The following is an 8368-nucleotide window of genomic DNA, read 5'->3' as shown; positions in this document are numbered from 1 at the left end:
GAGTTTATTGGATTACAGCCAGATGCAATCTGACACATATATAGGAGGGTAGGAGTGTATGAGATTTGATGCTCAGCACATTATCGTCCCCCTTTAAAAAGGACCCTAAAAATTACTGGAGAAATGAAAGTAATCAACAAATCAACCTGGTGGTCATTCATATTCAAAAGAAGACTGCAGGTTGAAGTAATACAGATATCAAAGGGGCTAATTCACTAGCTCCTCATGTATTTGTATTTATTTATTTATTTATTTAACCAGGAGATGTACCCATGGAGACCAAGGCCTTGTTTACAAGGCGGTTCTGGAAAACAATAAAAGGACAATTGCAAAGTACAAACACAATAATAAAAAACATGTGTGGTTGTAACAGAGATCGAATGAGTCTTAGTGTTAGATCTCCCTCTCGACCTGTGAGGGCACGGTGCACGAGGGACAGAGTACCCTTAATGAAATGGCACGACAATTTATTCCGTAGGGTAGATGGAAGTCGGTCAGTTCGGAAAGGGGCGGAGCTATGGCACCCGAGCTCAGTGACCCAGACGGTAAGCGGCGTGGCATCCGAGGACTGGAGGAGCGGATGCGCTCGTTAACCTCGGGGTCAGGGGTGAGGGTATAAATAGGGGGCATGGCTTGCGTGATCTGTTCCTTTGCATATGGTTAAATTAAATAACCGAGAAGGAGCCCGTCTTGTGAAAATAAACCGTGAGTGTTTCGTGTCTGTGTCTTAACACTGTGTGTCTTGTGTGTTGTTTCACTAAAGATTACTGAGCACGATCCGGAGCTGCAGCCACAGGCCAGCGAGAAACCCGGACTTCACCACTCACCTTTTTCCACTACAGGAACTGTCTTTTGTTTGCACCATTAGCACTTGAATCACGCACTGTCTTTGTGTTTGTGTTTTGTGTGGGTGTCTGAACGGGACTTTTGGGGGGTTACGGGTCAAACCCGTGGATTACAAATAGAAGTGATACACGCCGCTGTATCACTTCCATCACTATTATTATTTGCAGGTTTGCCTTAAGGCTCTGGACATTTATTAAATTAAATAAACACCCTTGCACCTGTACCAACGTTGTCTGTGTGATTATTCTGCACTGCACTCACCTGCACGTCATTACCACTTTGCCACAGTGGTTCAAACTTAATCAGCAGCATACAGAGATCAAATAATAGAATAAATAATACAAAAATGGAATAAATAAGACCTATCTATTTGTTTATGTAGACTGAATGAGAAGCATTGGCAGGAGTTTCTAAACAATTCACAAATACATCCTTTAAAACCAGAGAAAAAAAGATTTTCAAATTCCATCTTCATACTTTGAAACAGTTCCATGACTTTGGTAGTTGATATACAAAAGATAGCTCTCCCAAACGTATTCAAACCCTTTTATCTGATATCAATATCTGATTGATCTCTGGTTTTAACAGAACCTAATGACATCTGTACAGTAGATTTGTCAAATTCCAAACCAGCGCTAACAAAATGCTTGTTAAAACAATCAGTTATATCTTTACTGTCAGTATAAGTGCAATCATTAACTGTCACCTGTTGGGGCAAAACTGATGAGACATCGGCACCTTGAATGCTTTTCACAAGTTTCCAGGGTGTATGTGGGTCATTCGCATTATTAATTGTAAGCAACAGGTAATTGTCATTCTTCTTTTTATTTATATATATATATGCTCTGAGCACACTCTTAAACTCAGGGGAAACGTTTAAGGAGGACAGAGATGTTTTAAACTCCTGTAGTGGTTTTGTTCGTGCACGGGGCATGCTATATGTCCAGACAACTGTTTAATAATCAAGAAAATCACACAGGCTCATTTAATTTGAAGTTTTAATAAATCAGAGCAGTAGTAGTGCTCTTTCGGTTTATTAAATGCTTATGTTAAAAATTGGATTGGTTGTTTGCGCAGACCACCGTAAATTATTATTATTATTATTATTTGTTTATTTAGCAGACGCCTTTATCCAAGGCGACTTACAGAGACTAGGGTGTGTGAACTATGCATCAACTGCAGAGTCACTTACAATTACGTCTCACCCGAAAGACGGAGCACAAGGAGGTTAAATGACTTGCTCAGGGTCACACAATGAGTCAGTGGCTGAGGTGAGATTTGAACCAGGGACCTCCTGGTTACAAGGCTGTTTCTTTAACCACTGGACCACACTGCCTCCGTAAATCCCAAGTAATAAGCAGTCTGGGCGATCCAGTGCCTTTACAAGTTTAATAGCAGTACTTCAATACAGTAAGACAAATTTGGTTATCATATGCTTAGCCCTTAGGCTAGCCATGCAAAAAGCTAAAGCGCCCACTGCTAAATCCTACAACATACAGTATATCACTCTCCAAAGTGAAAATATAATTCCTATACCTTACAGCAATTCATCAATATAAATGATATATAAATTCAAAATTGTTCTTACCTTCCACTATATGGAAATGTAGTTGTAGAATACAACATAAAAATAAGAGCTGTCTTCAAAGGCAGACTTCTGAATACAACCAAACAGCAATCAGTTTTTCAGAGACCCTCAGAGCATGGACCACGTCAGCTTGCAAGATCAAGTTCAATGGTATCGAATGGGGTCTTACTCTGGGTTTATATAGGATTATCCCTCCATTGAATACATCAAGAGTCCCAATTAAATCTGATCATCAATCTACCTTGACAGTTCTTATCTTTGAGTTAATGATATATTCTAGTATTCTAGAAGAATCCGGTCAACTCCTTTCTAAAACTAATAAAATAGATGCTGTTTGTATATATATATATATATATATATATATATATATATATATATATATATATATATATATATATATATATATATATATATATATCAGAACATCAACTTTTTGTTTGATTATATTAACCTGGGTCTACAATATATGTCCCTCTTAGCAGCATATTATGTTACCTTTTCAGATTAGTTTACTTTCATATACAGGTGTGTGTTAACAGAATATTGGACAAAGACTATAGGGGTTTATCATATGCCTTTGAATAAAACCACTAAACATATAGTGGCAAATCCAGTTATTTTCATTTAAATTCAGGCTATAATGAACATGTTAAATATAGTAGCCTCATTAACTGTACCATGCTTGAACTAAGCCTGACTTCTCTCTGTTTATAAACATTCCTCTGCACAAGCAGGTTTCAGACACCCTCTTTACTTGCCAAGGCTAGTGTTTTAATTAATATGAAACTTTACTGTAAGCACTTTTCCATATTCACCGCACAAAGTAATTTTTGGCTCAAAAACATCATCCCAATTAAAGTCACTACCTTTTGTGATAAGAACTGATACTGTAGACAACTTTTCTAATTTAAATGAAATGCTTGCTTTGGCTGCCAAGTTTTCATTAATTTCTATAAGATAATGAAGAGATCAGACATTACCCCATATACTCCCTTATTTTGGTACCAAAAGGTATTTTGTTCATTAATATTAACGAGATCGCTCATTATAGAAAGGACCTTGGCTTTTAAGTTGCTGATCACCAAAAATTCCCGCTTTGTCTTATATTCAAACTTAACAGTTCCTCTGTTTTTTATTGCAGTAAAACCATTATATAAACTAAACATTTATATTCTTGATATTGTAATGTCTAAAAGACTTTTTGTTTAGTTGAAGACAGAAACTGAACTAATTCTTAAATTGATTAAATTAAATGCTCGCTCCTGCTTTTACAGTCTGTTTGTATTGCAGTAGAGCCTCAAACAAGCAAAAACACTTGTTAGTTTAAATATTCTGTTTCCATTTACTTAAAACATATTATTTCTCTTCAGAGAGTTTTGTCACTCTATTATTAGATCAGAATACTTTTCTTTATTTAAAACCTCTATGCTTAGTAACAACACAATCAAATAAAATCAAATAGGTATAACGTAGCTTTTTTAGTTTTAAACATTTGTTCTGTCTAGAAAGGGTTATTTTTTCTTTTTGTTAAGTTTCAATAACTCACCTCTGTGTTTACTTCCCCCGGATGCCTGCTTCTGCCAAGGTTACAGGCTTCTGCACCAGCAGCTCTTAAATAAGGGAAAGCTTAGATCATTTCACAGGTGTTTCTTGGTCAGCGTGACCTCAAGCCAGTGCGCTCTCTTTACACAGAATTACATAGACTCTATAATACTTATTTTTTACTGTTATACTGGACTTTTCAAAATAATATATATATATATATATATATATATATATATATATATATATATATATATATATATATATATATATATGATTTTATAACATGTATTTCTAATTCAGATACTTCAGTATAGCAGTCTCTCCTAGAAATTGTAATTTTATTTTACTCCTATTGGTATACACAGAAGGCAAGAGGTTCATTTTAATTAGGGAACTGCTTGGCAGCAGATGCAACCCTGAATATTAAAACTTAGGACTGCTCAAACATTTACTTAATGTTATTATATTGGGTTTCTTATTTATTTAAATATTTTTGTTTTTTCTTACTATAATCGAACCACATACCTAGTTCGATTGCTTCTGGCATATTAACTCTGTTCCATAGTGTTTGCCATTCTGCTCTCGCTGGATCAGAATGTTTCAAGGCTCTGAGTCTAATTAAAAAATATGCTTTTGCCTGATAAGGGAGGTTTGGAACTTTCTGCAGGTCGGCCTGACCTTTTGATACCAGGAGCTCTCTTTTTCAGACCTTACACAGACTTATTCAAAAGGATACAAAAAACAGAATCCTACAACATTACTATTAGCAATGTATCTCATTCTATAACATCCAATCCATATCTAATAAGTCAGCATGTTCCCAGTAAGATTCAAATTCTCCTCCTGGCTCAGCTCGAAGTGGCTCTGCAAACACCACAACAGGCCTGTGCATCCAGCGTTTTACATCACAGGTGTGGGTGACCAGGGTCTTTATTTGATACCTGCAAGACACTTGTACACGTTTGGCAGGAACACCCTCCTCACATTCAAGTCCATGGCACTGGATGACCACTGTCACAACCCACACATTCAATTCTCTTTACATCCTGTGACATTCAAGTGTGAAAATGACATCCCTTCAGGAATATTATATTCAAACAGAATGCGGCAGTGTCTGACTAAGTGACTACAGGCTGGGTAGGGTTTGGACCTGGTTGTTATGGTGGCCCATAACAACCTACTATCAGCATGGGTTGTGTATGCAGCAAGTATAAATGCAAACCAATGATTTCATAGCCCTTTGCAAAGTGTTCCTTTAAATGGTATTTTACATATATTGCTACTCCACCAGCCTTGGAAGCTCAAAAAAGCATCAGCCATTTTGAACTTGCAATTCCCAATCTGGGATAGATTTCTTCAACCATTTTTTAGTCACAACTGCAATATCAGGATCAAGATGGTTCAGCCACTATTGAAACAGATCAAATTTGTTTGCACACTTACAGATGTGGCAGAAACAAACAAAGGAAAAAGGTAGTTGAGGCCAGAGGCATCTTGAATTCTATTATAAAACAGGTATTTTAAATACTCTATCCTGATTGGTCAACACAGGTCACATGGAGGTGATGCTGTTACTATATCACAATGGGTCAGCACTTCTTTTCAAAAAGGTGCAAATCACTAATAGATATCCATATGCCACTAGAATTTAGAAAAAGGGAACCATATTCAAATGTATCTCAATAAACATGACTGACCAGATTAATGTGAATTTTGACCTTTTGGGTAATCAGACTCTAGGAGAGATTTTCGACTCGTATGAATCAGACACCAATGACACTAATTCAAGTGTTGAAATACAAAACCTAAAATAACTAGGCATCTTGAACTTACTGAAGTACATCTTCTGGACATCGAAAAAGGAAAAGAAGGAAAAAAATAATCAAAGGAACACTGCCTTAGCATCCGTTGTCATATTTGACTGTTTAAAACAAAAATTGATAGAGTAAGTATTTCCTCTGCCTGACCTAAATAATATGCTATGGGAATTTTATACTAGTATCCATAGCTTAGAGGGACAGGGGTATTCAGTTTCAAGCTAGCCATAGACCGCAAAGTCAGTTTGATAAGTGACCCGGTATTCCAGAGTGCAAACAATGTGTTTATTTCCAATGTAAAGCTGTACTGCAAATCCGGTATGGATACCACCTGCCACTACCCCCGGATCACAGAAGACGATTAAAAAAAAATTGAAAAACATCCCCAGCACTGTCACCCGGCACTGCCGCAGGTATGGCGAGGAAGGTGTGGTTTGACGTGCAGCTGAACATGGCCAGATCTGGCAAACAGGAGCTGCAAGATTTAAAGGCAGAGCTGAACATGGCCAGACCTGTCAAAGAGGCACTGTATGATTTAAAGAGAGCTGAGCAATTTTAAAAAATTGCATCGACTAATGAACAAAGCAACCAGATTTGTATTAGAATCCCACCCTCAAACCTATCACTGCCAGTTACTGGCTTCTTTAAATTGGATGTCACTTAATTTTAGAAGGCAATTACACTTGGTACTATTCAGCTAAACGAAGAACAATGACTATTACATTTATCTTAATGAGGAGATTCCAAGAATTATTGAAGTGTAAATGTTTTTGATTTGATTGGAAAAATGTTTTTTTTTTGTTCCATATTTATTTTAGTTAATTTTTATAATTTTTGCTGACTGTCGACGGGCCACTCGGTTGTCCCTTGCGGGCCGGAAGTTGCCCGCAAGCCTCCTGTTGAAGAGCCCTGTCCTAGACGTTAAGAACAAAATTACTTGGATTCCACCATGATGCCAAAAATAAGTAAACTTGTGTGTTACAGCCTAATGCTCACCTCCATGAATTTTAGCCTAGGCTAATTATCACCTCTAAGCTAATTCTCACTAAGGCACAATAAGGCACTCTAGAGTCTGACTCCAGACGGCTGAAGCCACTCTACTTCACCTCGTAGCATAACGCACTTAGGTTGTGGTGATATTAGAGTACAACACACACCCTGTCGTGCTTCTTTGCTTACTTGATAATCGGTTAATTATGGGTTGGTACTGTTTGAGGACATTCTGTACAATCTTCAACTCTTGACCTTGCATCAGCTGTGCAAACAGTAGAAACAGTAAAATAGGATCTTTAGATCTGCAGCAATGAAGCATCATGGAGCAAATTATGGTCAGAAACTTAAGAAATGACACAGAAAACCATGCTTTCAGAATGAAGAAGACTATTCTTTCACCTGTGCCATCCCGTATTGGATAATATGGTTGGGGGAACTTGATCACCGTTTTTCTGTCTCCAACCTTTAACCATTGAATGCAGTTTGTGCTTTAAATCTAGCAAGCTTCATTTCCTTTCTAGAGACAGGAAATGTATGATGTTGAAGTTGACGTGGATGTGGAATTGAGGCAAGCAAAACGTCTTGTAGAAAGAAAACACGGCCAAACCATTCAAATAAATTCATTTCTGAAATTTGCTAATTTTTTTGGAGCCCTTCAAAGATGTTTTCACTGCAGTGCACCAGCTTGCCCATATTGACTTGCAATACCAGCAACATCAGCATCATTAAAGCATCTGCGAAACTCTATAGGTGATGCAAGACTTGGAGACTTGGGAGTTCTTGGGAAGCAAGCCGTGTGATCAGAAGAGTTGGACATGAATAAAGTAGTGGACATATTTGCTTCTCTACATAGCAGTCACTGTATCACACTATTTTAAGACCCTTTGGAGCAGAAAGCAAGTAGCATAGAGTGAATGTCCCAGTAGCCCTTTTGAACTCTTTCAATCACAGAAAATAGTTTTGTTTATAATAGCCAACTTCTCCAATCACTGTCAGCTTCTCCAATCACTGTCAGCTTCTCCAGTCAGTCAGCTTCTCCAATCACCGTCAGCTTTTCTACAGTCAGTGTCTCCCATCTCTGTAAGTTGCCTTGGATAAAGGCGTCTGCTAAATAAACAAATAATAATAATAATAATAATAATAATAATAATAATAATAATAATAATAATAATAATAATAATAATAATAATAATAATAATAATTACAAGCAGCTCGTGTGAGCATGGATGCCGGGCTTGGAAGTAAGAGCAGTGGTAGGGGTTTTTACTTTGTGTGTAAAACAGGGTGAGCTGTGTGTGAAGTTTTTAAACTGCAGCATATACAGCAATTGTAGCTCATGTGTTGCCACTGCAGTTACATTGTTAGCCCGGCACTGACTGTAGTAAGAGGGGTAGGGGGAGATCTAGAATGGCTCCTATGTGATAGTTTAGCCTGTAAAATATCAAGTTCCTTTCTTTGATAGCTGTGAGAATGGGATTATTTAGCCAATAGAATACGTGCCCGATGCTCAATATCTGAAGTCCATTGGAGATGAGATTGAGGACTCGCTAGGTTTTGTTCCTAGTTTAGTTGGAGCTCC

This window comes from Acipenser ruthenus, chromosome 3 (assembly GCF_902713425.1).
Source record: "Acipenser ruthenus chromosome 3, fAciRut3.2 maternal haplotype, whole genome shotgun sequence".
In the NCBI taxonomy this organism is placed as follows: Eukaryota; Metazoa; Chordata; class Actinopteri; order Acipenseriformes; family Acipenseridae; genus Acipenser; species Acipenser ruthenus.
This window is presented reverse-complemented; position numbering follows the sequence as displayed.